Source organism: Galeopterus variegatus, unplaced genomic scaffold (genome assembly GCF_000696425.1).
Source record: "Galeopterus variegatus unplaced genomic scaffold, G_variegatus-3.0.2 Scaffold4412, whole genome shotgun sequence".
Classification (NCBI taxonomy): domain Eukaryota; kingdom Metazoa; phylum Chordata; class Mammalia; order Dermoptera; family Cynocephalidae; genus Galeopterus; species Galeopterus variegatus.
In genome coordinates, this window is record NW_007730523.1 from 154,099 (window position 1) to 167,385 (window position 13,287).

At 36.1% G+C, this 13,287-nt stretch overlaps 1 protein-coding gene across 1 annotated transcript in view; it reads right to left on the minus strand.

The window, feature by feature from the left end:
* Positions 1-13,287, minus strand: part of LRRC4C (leucine rich repeat containing 4C) — a 148,299-nt gene that overhangs the window by 118,394 nt on the left and 16,618 nt on the right. The window contains exon 2 of the mRNA XM_008587527.1: positions 12,561-12,641. The gene's annotated coding sequence lies outside the window, so the exon portion shown is untranslated. The remainder of the gene's footprint in view (positions 1-12,560; positions 12,642-13,287) is intronic.

Consider the following 13,287-nt stretch of genomic DNA (forward strand, 5'->3'; position numbering starts at 1 on the left):
TATTAGCTCAGCAGGTATTCATTTAAGACTAGGGAAATCGCCATTCTCTGATTTTACAAACAGTCTTTTATCTCAGGATTCTGGAGGATCTTAACATCATTCGTTAATTAAATCTCACATTTCCCCCTCCTGAAAGGTGAGACCTCAAAGGCTGTTATTCTCTGTCATCACCCATATGGTGCCGTAACGTGATATTAACTTTGGAACACAGTGCACTGAGAATCTAGCCACTCGCAGGAGGAGTATTCTTTCTTAAAAGGAGGCTGGGCAGAGAATACTGTACAAATGAATGGAATGGGGAAACTGGAATGCAGAGGTAGGTGATTTTGATGGTGGGGATCTTTGGCAAATGAAGTTGGCTTTAAAGTTGATTAAACCAAGTATCTCCTCCCCTTTCTCTCCTCCCAATGAATTATCAACACCATGTAAAACTCATCCTCTATCTTTTTCCATCTAAGTAAGTAGGTAATGCTCCTTTAAAGATGATGATTATGATGATGACAATTTCTAGCCTACCTGCACCTCTCTTTGCTTTTTCTCCAAACACAGCTCCTTTTGAAGTTAGAATTAGGTCAATAAGTTTACTATTGACACCATTCCCCTCACCCTCCCCCAAATGTTTATGTATGCATCTGGTTCAAAAAATTGTAGAGCTGAAGCATAAGTGTTTTCTGGAAGGAGAGGAGGGGGGAGAGAGGTGTAAAGTCTCTGATTGCTAGAGAGTTTGCAAACTCTCATTTGAATGCAGGATCACTCCCCTGCATTCCCGGTCGGGTCAATTATTCCTTGTTTAGAGCAGACGGTTATGGTTATATAAACTGTAGAAATAATGGATGCTAAAAAGAGAAGGAAAGAGAACAAGAGTATTGGAAAAAGAAAAAGGACCACAGACTATCTCAGATTTCTAAACNCATATTTGAAAAATAAGAATACTGAAATACAACATGGATTTTTTTCATTTTTCAGATTTTTTTAAAAGATAGGCTACAAAGGGAAAAAGGCCCACCACTCAGGGCAGACTTGATGCCTGCCAGTGAAAATGCATGGTGAGTCATATGTGAACACATCTAATCCAGACAGCAATCTGCATATTAGTATTTGATTGCTGATCTGCAGAAGAGAAAACCGAGGCTGAGAAGTGATACTAGTAAGAAGAGGGTAGATTCAAACCTGTGTCCTTCTGACTCCAGAGTCTTCATTCTCCTGTTAGAACCTTTTTCTCTTTCCATTCACGTGCATATTAGTATTTGATTGCTGATCTGCAGAAGAGAAAACCGAGGCTGAGAAGTGATACTAGTAAGAAGAGGGTAGATTCAAACTTGTGTCCTTCTGACTCCAGAGTCTTCATTCTCCTGTTAGAACCTTTTTCTCTTTCCATTCACTCCTATCTATTTCCTTGTTCACTTTTTTTTTTCATATCCTTCAATCATCTCTTCTAAACAGAGTCCTATTAGCCACTCTCATCTAGGCAATATCAGAAAGGCTATATTTACTGAGGAACCTCCACCTGTGAAGTGTTACATTCTTCCAGTGGGGCAAAATTTACATCCCCATATTTGCCCATGTTTCTACACCTCCAGATAAATTGGCAAATCAGAATGAACTATAGTTTGTACTTCATTCCAGGGAAACTAAAACATGCGTTGTGACTTGCAGCCTTTTTATGAGAATCTTACTTCAAAGTGAAACAAATTTCTCTCAGGGGAGGGGAGAAAGTAGGTAATAAACTTTCCCTCACTTCCATGCTGAAAGCTACTACGCTATACAAATAATCCTACATTTATCCAGTTTACAGAAAGCAGAATAAATACAACATAATGACTAGCAGTCATATTTTTCTTAAGTGTTCCACCATGAGTTATAAGCAACCACTAACGATGATCCTTTGCTTGTGTGGTGATGGTTACAAATTATCCTTTCAAATGTATGACTTTCATCTGCACTCAAGAGATTCACGTTTGTGAATCACAAGCTCTTCCTTTGGTCCAGTTTTTCCTTCTTTATTTTGTAGATATGATAACTTGTTGATAAAGGATGAAGTAAGTCCCATAGTCAGTGTTTTCTCTTGGCATTCTGGGAAATAATCTGTTTAGGATGGCTGCACAAAATCTATTTGCTCAGCAAACCTAATTTTAGCTGAGGACCAATATATAGGTATATTACAATGACACCTCTGTTTGCTAACAATGCTAGGCTATCTTGCCAGATCAGGATACAAAGGTCAAAAAAGAAAAAAAAGATGTGAAATATGAAGGCACATCAGAGGTATTAATTCTTTCAAAAAGAGAAGGAATAAATAGTTACTTGGGAGCTCAGAAAGTCATAATCCATTTATATAAGAAATATTCAAAGCAAAGTTAAACTTTCCTTTTTTTACCTATTCAAGGAATAACTGCCTTCTTTATCTATTCCTCCTTCTCCACTCAGCCTTTTCCTCTGTAACTACTGTACTACCCCATTTAAATCACCACATTTAAAAAACATATTTAAACTTTTAATTTTAACATATACTTAATATTAATCCCACCCACGTATTTGTTGGGATATCAAACTATTTTAAAAACACATTAAAAGTAAAAGAAGGAAAAAAAGAAAATTGTCCTTTTTTCTTGCAATGCATTTTCTTTAGGAACTTCGAAACATTTTCTTAAGATTTAGGGACCTAGATGTTCACTGATTTTTTGTTGTTGTTGTTGTTCCTCTTAAGATATCCCTACAAGGGATAGTAGGACACACCACCCACCATAAACCTACGAGGCTCCAGATAGTTTTGCACTTACACTTATGAATTAACAAACGAGCATTTAAAGAGTGTGGACTAGAAGGAAATTCCAAAAACACTCAGAAACTCAGAATATTATCAGGGACAATCTGTGATACTTTTCATTATTGTGATGTCTGTGATGTCAATCATTTCTTTTCAGTGATAAATATCAATAAATAACATACTTCTTCATTAGTACTCCACTGCAATACTAATCTCCCATCCATTTCCTGAGTAGTCAAACATTTGAAAAGAACTCTGGATTCAAAGCTGGAACACCCCATGGGAGCATAAAATATCACTGATGGGAAGAAAAGAGAAATTCAGCAAGTACATCAGTGCGGAGATGTGTATAAAAATTATTCTGAAGTTTACAGATCAATAGAATTTAAAATTATTATTCCACGTTAAAGAGACACAGTTTCCACGCACAGAAAAAGACAACCCTGTGGGAGCACTTGATAACCAAGTCACTGACTTAATTTTCTGAGCTCTCTTCAACTGCTGCTGCCTAGCAACTTGAAAATTGCTTTCTTATCATACTAATTTGGGGCATAAGGGTATGTGTATGCATGTGTTTACCCAGGAGAAAGAAGCAGCCAATTGGCAGGGGATGAGAATGATCTGATGACCAATTAGCTGTGGGATGTAGGCAGGTGCTAAACATGGACTGGGACTCCAGGACTTGAGTTGGGGTGATATTGTGGGTGAAGATACATTTAACAGGGATTAGACATATTAGAAGGAGAAACAATTTTTGTGAGAGGAAGGGATGTAATGATTTTATTTTAAGTAGAATGAATTTGAAATATCTGTGGAACATCTACCTACAGATTGCCAAAAGTCAAATGGAAATAGGATTTGGGTGTAAGTGAAAGTAATAGCAATTACTGATAATCGTTTGAATGTCACTAGCAGCACGTAGGTGGTAGATGAAGACAAGAGGATGAATAAAGTATAGATACTTAGAAAGAAATGCTCCTTTAAGTTCTCTCTACTTAGTGTCTATTCCTCTCTGTTTAGGTTAACAAAATATGACCATTATAATTAACCACATGCTATCTAAAGGAGTGGGTGTCTCCTTACTTTAAAAGGGCACTATGTTGCACATTGTTCACACCATTTTTATTGTAATTATTTGCCTTCATAGTCATTCCCCACCAGAATGTAAGATTCTTGAGTGGCTGACACAGAATAGAGATCCAGTAAATACTTGTTTAAATCATGAATAAAAAAAATGAATGAGTAAATGAGAGGAAGCAGAATACAGAAAATGGGCCTGAATCTCAACATGTGTGAAGTCAGAACTTCACAGCTATCATCCAACTTCTGATTTACAGTACCTTCCCCAGACAGAAATAACCAAAATAAAATGCAAACTCAAACTAATTTCACCAAAAGTGGCTGTAAGACTATATGTCATTTTAAAGATCACTGTGCAGCTATTTTTGTTATAATAGCCACCAACTAATGTAGTATATATATGTGCATATATGAATATTCGCATCTGTGTATAATCTTATATCAGGCCAACATATATATTTATAACAACTTATATAGTCAATTTGTGATAATGAAAACTATATTTAATTTATATATACATAGTTACAATTTTATAAATGCTTATTATGTGCCAGGTGGAAATCAAAAACTTTGCCTAAATAATCTCATTTAATTCTCCAAATCACCTTATGAGAAATCATTTTTTATACCCATTTTAGAAGAGCTTTAGACACACACACAAATTTCAGAAATAGACATATAAACAGATTTTATAGACATTCAGAATGGAATGCTCAATTTTCTAAATATGACATTCAAAGCCCTGGCTGTGTGTGTATAAATATACACATATTTAATGTGTATACCATTCATATTTCACATAGCACATGTTTTGCAAATATAGATGTGGGTAACTTTGTCATTATTTAAACATCTAAAGCTTTGTGTTTTTAATCAAGGCATTGATGGTTAATGGTTAAAAACAGAAACAGATGAATCAACATTTTTGTATCTCTCTTTCTATAATGTAAAGGACAAAATCACCTCTACCCAATTTCAACTTTCTTGGTAAGATAGGAGAAATCAAATTTCCTGTTATGTATCAAGGCTTATTGAGGTAAGCACTTCCTACGGCCAATAAATTAAGAGATATCAACTTGGACCACAGTCTTGCTAGGGACAGAGGAGGTAAAAATCACTTGTTAGAAAAATTTGCTGATCAAATGCAACAATAGATCACTTTTAAGTACCATACAAATAAAATTTCATTTTTATTATTGCTGTACATTTGGATTTTCATTCTTTTGGAAGCTGCTTATTCATCAATTGCAATCCTCTGGAATGTGGCCAAGAACAAGGTGGAAGATAAAAAACCAAAACAGTTAAAATAAATCTTTCCAAGTTCATGAATTGAATATCAGCCCTCCTCTCGAAGGAGAGGTTTTAGGTCTTATTTCTCAGAGACAGTTTACTTCCACTAGAGACATGATTTCAACCATTTTCACCACATCTTGCTTGGACCATTGCAGTAGCTTTCCAACTAGTATCTCTGCCTCCATTCTTTCCTACTTCCAAACCATTCTTCACATAATAATCTATCACATCATTGAGAAGCTTAAACTTTCCGACACTTGTCATTGTCTATAGGATAAAGTTGGAATATTTTAAATGCCTTAGAATGCTATGAATGGTTTAGCCCCTGGTGATCTTTCTAGCCTCTTCAATGCCAACATCAATTAAAATCAGTCCCTAGCCATCTAAATTCCTTTATTTAATGCCTCCCTGTCCAGAATGAGGACCTTTATACATTCTGCTGCATCTCCCTATAATGATCATACTCCCTGCCTTGCTCATGCCTGCTCACATTTCAAACTGCCCCCTAACAATGAATTCCCCATGAAGGCCTGTCTGATGTCCCACATAAGAGGGGTTTGTTTACCTCTGCTAAACAGAAATTCCCACGAAAGGATCATTTTGTTTTGGTTGTTTATATATCTTAAAGAGCACAGCATATAGTATGCTCAATAAATATTTTTGATCAATTGATCAAATGAAAATATTTGGAAAAGGTGAGATACAGACTACTCAGAGAGCTGATATTTTGATACGAAAGAAGCAAAGACAATATTTAAAAAGAGACAAGAATAAAAAAATCCCAAAGCCTAGAGTAAGTAAAAACCTTATACTTCAATAGTTCTAAGAGCTTCATGTATTGTAATCCAGTACAATAAATAATATTATTACGACAAGGACCCTGACAACAAAATGTTAAAGAATATTTAGTATTCATTTTTAAAAAAGCAAGAATTAAAAAAAATATGTTAGAGTGATCCTCATTACTCTAATTGTTAAAATAAAACAAAGGGCTGGTATTTCAAGGGGTGATGATCAGTTACTTTGAAAATTAATTGACAAGGACCTTGACAACAAAATGTTAAAGAATATTTAGTATTCATTTTTAAAAAAGCAAGAATTAAAAAAAATATGTTAGAGTGATCCTAATTACTCTAATCGTTAAAATAAAACAAAGGGCTGGTATTTCAAGGGGTGATGATCAGTTACTTTGAAAATTAATGTATATGTCTTGTCTTATTTAGCAACATTAGGTTAACAAATAATAGGAGCTAACCCTGTCTGCTTCTAAGGGGTAAACACTATTCTAAGTAAGGATTTAACCTTAAAGTCAATGAAAGTTGAAAATCAAGGCACAATGAGAAAAGATTGAAAGAAGACATTTGCAATGAAAGCTCAAATAACTAAGTCTATGGATAAGACACATTAAAGTTATAAATAAGAAACAAAGAGTAAAAATTGTTTTCACTATAAGAAAACTTTCAAAACACGGCACAGGTTTTTATTCTTCCATACCTTACAAATCCACATGATATTCACTAATTGTGTAGCTCTTTACCAATTATTTTTTAATAAAAAGTATTAACAGAAACCTATATACCAAGCATGAGAAGAAAATGTCTACACACTCTGCTCTGATGTAATCTTTAACCCAACTCCATGACCTCCATGTTCATTCTCTCAAGTCTAAACATATTTGCATGGCCTTTTTTTTTTTAATTCTTATTTTTCTTCAAGGTGTAGATCTCTCCAATTGCCAGTGTTCTGCTGTTTTGTATGGCCAGTGCCAGAACACTGTCTCAATATTTGCCCATGCCAATCATAAGTGTTAGAACATTCTAAAGAACAAGTGCTCAACAAAGAGAGAGCTACCAGGGTGCACAGCCTCATTCTTCTGTCACGGCTCATGGTGGGCAAGGAAAATTCCCATTGTTCTACAAAAAAACAGCTGCCACAAGGCTACTGGCTGAAGTGAAAAAAAAGCTCTAGACCCAGGCTTGGTTTTTAAACACATTTTGACCTCTATTTAAGAAAACAAAGCAGACAGCATGAGCACAAGAGAAGACAGGCATTTTTAAAACTCAAGTCAATTATTTTAGATGAAAAAGGAAGTCTCTAAAGAGAACAGCAGCTGCTGGCTTAAGGAGCTATTAGGCCCTGCCAAATTGTAATATAGCCCTAAATACTCCCCTATAATTATTCTTTTCCTCACATGACTGCATAGTTCTCATAGGAGGAGATAACTTTTTAAAATTTAATATTCATTCTCCCAGGAACTTGTCATATGTCAACAGCTCTTACTGATATCTGCTAATTCTTTCCTTCATGGGCATGGAGAAGACTATACTTCCAGTTCCCTTCCCACCACCACCATCACAATTTGTTGAGGCCAGATGACTTATCAGATGTTCTGATAAATGGATTGAGAACAAAGTGCAGCTATGTCACTTCTAGGGTAAGAGAGAAAAGCCCCTGAGGCACCTCCAGCTCTCTTTTCCCCTTATGAGAACAATCTGGAAGCCACATGTTAAGAAGGCAAAAAATTAAGTAGCACCATGTACATAAAGCACCTAGCTGGTGAGCTCGGTTGGTTAGAGCACAGTGTTATAGTACCAATGTCGAGGGTTTGTATCCTCGTACAGGCCAGCGGCCAAAAAAAAAAAAAAAAAAAAAAGAACTGAGCAAAGTGTTTGGTATATGTTGTCACCCAATAAATGCTGGTTTCATTTCCTCATAGGTTAGAACAAAATGGGCCCCTGACATATCACTTGAGAGGGAGCTGCCCTAAAGAACAAACAGCAAGGCCCACAGTAGACTTTGCATGCACAAAAAATAAAATTTTGCTGTGTTAATGCACTGAGATTTCAGAGTTGATTTGTTACCACAGTACAGTCCTGACTCATATAGCTCCTTGCAGTTTCTAGTCTGTAGTAAGTGCTTAATATGTAGCTCTTTAAAGAACAAACGTGCAGAGCTGAGAACACCATTTAGTAGTAACAGCAAAGTCTAGATATAGATTCCAAAGGAAAAAACAGTCACCCTGATTTATTTCAAAAGATCAAATTATGCATATTAAGCACTTATGGACTATATATCAACCGGTGTAACAGCTCAGGGAGTACCCAGCACAATTGTATAGTGCTGACTAAGGCACAGACAGGTCATCTTCATGTAAAAAGACTCCACCATAAAGCAGCTCATCTATGTTAAGTTCGAAGGGAATGAAGGGAGTAATCTAGTTGGAAAGGAATGGATCTATAACTTTTACTCAGTTCTCATCCCTCTCCTGCCTTTTATCTAAATTGCTTTTCTTGGGATAGTTCAAACCATTTGTGAAAAACAGAGGATGGTACTTGCAGTGCAGCTACCGCCATCCGCGGTTTTTGGCCACATAGTAGAGAACAGTTAGAGACCCGGACTTTTGCTCGGGCTCTGCGGTGTTCACCTGCAGGACTTCCATCTCTGGTTAGAATCTCTGACTGTCTATTTGCTCACTGATGAAGTGGGCCCAACAACAACCCTAACGCAAGGTCATGGCAAGGATTAAGTAGTATCATGTACGTAAAGAACCCAGCAAAGTGTTTGGCTTATGTTGTCACCCAATAAATGTCGGTTTCATTTCCTCACTCCCTTTCTCTTATTTGGATACCCCCTCTTGTCTATCCTCTCCCATGTCTCCTTTCAGTGTCTTGCTTGTTTGAAGCTGAAAAACAAACAAAAATTTATTTGAAAAAGAATTTAAATGAACTTAAGTTAGAGGAATGAAAACATTTATCACATCTGAGTATCAGAGTTTTAAAGAAGGAGCATCTAATGAGTAAATGAGTTAGTGTGGAAATCCTTTTTTAAGGGGATTTGGAATCATTTCTCTCTCTCCCCTCCTGATGCATGTACCTACTGAAGTGTTGTGTTCCATATGTTAAGGGGAAATATTTATATAAAAGCTAATCTTTCCTCTTCAGGGTCCAGGGAAGTCGCCCCAGTGGGAAAAACCAAAGATTGAGAGAAGCAGCAAAATCATTGATTTTCCTGCTATGGCATCTTTTACTTAACAATCTCACACAAGATCTAGGCTTTAGGCTGAATTCCAAAGAATGATATTTTCATCCCAGCACAGTGCTAGTTGAATTGCACTAACCTGTGTCTCTTTGCTTTTGCTCTCCGTTTATATACGTATAATATGGCAAAGACTGTCTCAAGCTATTTTCTGTCTCCATGTGGAAATGACCCTGTTCCAAATCCCTGCTCAAATTCTTCCTCCTTCATAAAGTCTTCCTAACTCCCTGGCATGCTTCCCATACCCTCTGCTTCTCTACCCCTCATGGCTTTCTATGCATCTCTTGCTTTGTTTTAATAGGCAGTACAAAAAGACAAAAGATCTCTATAGTGTTTAGAATGTACACTTTTATTTCACATATAGTACATTATATCATTTATCCTAATAATAGCTCTGTAAATATTATCATACTTAACTTGTCACATGTCACCTATGTAATGAATGTCTGAGAACCCGCATTTCCGATGGTTGGAAAATACAGAAGCCTTCCCCTTATAATCAACTGGCAGAACTGATTTCAATTTCTCTTAGATCTCTAGGTAAGTTATTTCCAAATCTAGTATCTTTTAAGCTCAGACAGCCTTTTATTTGGTTATTTATTTTATGTCTGTATCCTCTAAAGACAAACTGAAAATACCTGAAATCTACCTTCCTGATCCTTATCTCCCACACATTGCCTAGTCCACTACTTTGTAACCTAGCAATTGGTAAACATTTGTTGAATTGAATTTAAAACTTGAAAAAGAGGAGGTAATGTCACATGGTTTCTTTCAGTTTATATTTACCCATATTAGGAAAGTGAGTGATCCAAGTCAGTGTCAATATGCAAAGCACCACAGGAAAGGAGAGAGTGGGACAACCAACCACATATCCACAATTCTTAAGGCAGCATTCAAAGACCTCCATCAGGTAAGACTTTCCTTGTAAAGGAACAAGAAGCAACTCTACTGCCTTAGCAAAGGGTAATCTCTCTAGATCCCGTTTATTCCTAATTCTATTGCATATAACCCCCTACTTTATTGCTATCTGTTACCAATAAACTCCAGCAAAGCAGTAGAAGCTGAGTGATTTCTTAACACGTAATACTAAAAACAGAAAATGTAGAAATCTCCTTTATGGTGTGGCAATGTGGGTGTTAGCCAGGATGGGTGGTACTCCTTTGAAAACCCCAACATATATGTGTTTCTTTCTTGGTAAGATACTTAGTTGACCCTTGGTTACATCTATTAATCTGAACCCATATTATCTTGCTACTCAAAGTGTCTGAGACCACCAGCAGCAGCATCACCTAGGAGCTTTTTAGAAATGCAGAATCTCAGAGCTCACTCCTTACATCCTGAATGAGAATTTACATTTTAACACTCTCTCCAAGTGACTCATATATAGGTAATATTTTAATAAGCATGGGCATTATATGTTCTAGCTGCAATATTTCATTTGATTCCTAGACGACTCCTTGCTCTAAGCCATAATTTTATTGGCAAAATAAAGTATTTGCTTCCCATACCCTCTGCTTCTCTACCCCTCATGGCTTTCTATGCATCTCTTGCTTTATTCTAATAGGCAGTACAAAAAGACAAAAGATCTCTATAGTGTTTAGAATGTACACTTTTATTTCACATATAGTACATTAGATCATTTATCCTAATAATAGCTCTGTAAATATTATCATACATAACTTGTCACATGTCACCTATGTAATGAATGTCTGAGAACCCGCATTTCCGATGGTTGGAAAATACAGAAGCCTTCCCCTTATAATCAACCAACTCTCCAGCCTCAGAATTAGAGAATTCTAATTGCATTATCCATGCAGCCAGGAACTTAAAAGCCCAGGTCTATCTTACTCTTGAATCTTTTGCCCTTTCAACGACCATAACTCAGCTTATCCCACACAGAAGCACTAAACGTGCACGCTCTTTTTGAAAGCTTTTATAGTAGTCATTATGTAATGGATTTGCTGTCAGTTTGTCTAAAATGTGCATGCTAAAGAAATGAAGTACACAGCTGGCCGATTAACTCAGTTGGTTAGAGCGTGGTGTTGATAACACCAAGGTCAAAGATTCAGATCTCCATACTGGCCGGCTGCCAATTTTTTTTTTTTTAAATAAATAAAAAAATATATAAAAAAATCCAATCCATGCTTATAAGTAATAGAGTTTTTAACTAACTAAAACCTACTTGGGTATTTCCTTTCTGTATAACATGACTTTTATGGCTTTATCATACATGTGATCTAAACTTTTCAGCAATGAGTAAAACAACACAGGCAATAATAGTAAACATGTCTTATAGTCTCATTCAGAAGGCGTTTATGGATGGAGTAGAGTAAATTTGCAGCCATGTTCAAAACCAGGGTGCAGTTTCAAAATGTTTAATTTAAATCTAGGTCACAGTCTGAAGTAAACACAATGCAAAATATTAGCTAGAACTTTAGCCTTTATCAAAATACTTAAACACTGCCATTTAGGCACAACAATGCATCATTTTTATAAAAGCCTCTTGGTCATTGCAGAATGGACAGATGTCTAAAATTTAAAAATCACAGAAGTAAAATATTAGAACAAGAAGGAACCTTAGAGAGATCATCTAGACATATCGTAGTAGTCATTACGTAATGGATTTGCTGTCAGTTTGTCTAAAATGTGCATGCTAAAGAAATGAAGTACACAGCTGGCCGATTAACTCAGTTGGTTAGAGCATGGTGTTGATAACACCAAGGTCAAAGATTCAGATCTCCATACTGGCCGGCTGCCAATTTTTTTTTTTTTAAATAAATAAAAAAATATATAAAAAAATCCAATCCATGCTTATAAGTAATNTTTTTTTTTTTAAATAAATAAAAAAATATATAAAAAAATCCAATCCATGCTTATAAGTAATAGAGTTTTTAACTAACTAAAACCTACTTGGGTATTTCCTTTCTGTATAACATGACTTTTATGGCTTTATCATACATGTGATCTAAACTTTTCAGCAATGAGTAAAACAACACAGGCAATAATAGTAAACATGTCTTATAGTCTCATTCAGAAGGCGTTTATGGATGGAGTAGAGTAAATTTGCAGCCATGTTCAAAACCAGGGTGCAGTTTCAAAATGTTTAATTTAAATCTAGGTCACAGTCTGAAGTAAACACAATGCAAAATATTAGCTAGAACTTTAGCCTTTATCAAAATACTTAAACACTGCCATTTAGGCACAACAATGCATCATTTTTATAAAAGCCTCTTGGTCATTGCAGAATGGACAGATGTCTAAAATTTAAAAATCACAGAAGTAAAATATTAGAACAAGAAGGAACCTTAGAGAGATCATCTAGACATATCACCATTTTCATTTTATAGATTTGGAAAGAAAAGCCCAAAGAGGCCACACAACTTACCACAAGTTCCACTGTTGTCTGTCACTGACTAGCTGAGTAACTCTGGGAAAGTCCTTTCTCTCTCAGACTCAGTTTCTTGATCTGAAAAATGAGGTGATTGAACTGGATGACATAAGGCTCATATAGCCTAAAAATGCTATTTTTCTTCCATACTAGAAGCACATCCTAGAACATCCCTTCTCCAAAAGCAACATACAAGAAGAGGAAAAGATTTTAAAATGGCACTTAGCACTGTCGATGTACCAGCTTGTTGATATGTAATCTCAGCTTGATACTTCAGAACCATACAGGCTGCTGGTACCCACCACAGACAAGCAAATCAGGAGAGAAAGGCTATTGGTATACTCTTCCTGAGAGGTGCTGTAACTGAAAACCAGCCCAGTGTGATGGTAAATCTTCTACTCCCCCTTCTGAGGATCTGATGACTTCCTTTGTCTGGGCCCTGCCTGAAGAATTTCTCTTCAAGGTCCACTGGAGCCCTGGGAGTCTAGCCCTTGACCTAACCCTGGACAAAGATACACTTCCTCCTGGAAAACTCCCTACCTGGGCAAGTCATTCAAAATCAACTTTAAAGGGACTCTAGGCTCCAGGGAGCTGCAGATTTTAGCATCTTTTAATCAGCTGTCTGGCCTCGTCTGGTCTTCTGTGAAACTTTTTAAATTTTATTACAATTTTAGATTTTATTATGTTAATAAACAAAGAATTGGTATTCATAATAAAAAAAAAA